The following is a 283-nucleotide window of genomic DNA, read 5'->3' as shown; positions in this document are numbered from 1 at the left end:
GCTACCTGGCTGCCAAATCCCCGTTTCCTGTGGGGGCGGGAGCCATGGACATCTCTGTGCTGGCCCCGCGGCCATCGCTTCTGGGAGGCCCACAGACGATTCTCCCTGTCTGGCAGCCGCTTCTCTGCTTATTTATGGCCTTGTTTTCTCTGATAAATCTCAAACTTGTGACATTCAGTTCTTCCCTAGGCTGTCAGGGTGACGCTCGACCTTGTGTCACCAGTGGAGAGTATTTCTCAGGCCGGCTCTGCCTCGTCCCCGCGCCGGCTGTCGACCCCAGCCG

This window comes from Phaethon lepturus, unplaced genomic scaffold (assembly GCF_000687285.1).
Source record: "Phaethon lepturus isolate BGI_N335 unplaced genomic scaffold, ASM68728v1 scaffold35469, whole genome shotgun sequence".
Lineage (NCBI taxonomy): Eukaryota > Metazoa > Chordata > Aves > Phaethontiformes > Phaethontidae > Phaethon > Phaethon lepturus.
The sequence above is the reverse complement of the archived record's forward strand: the minus strand, read 5'-3'. Positions refer to the sequence as shown.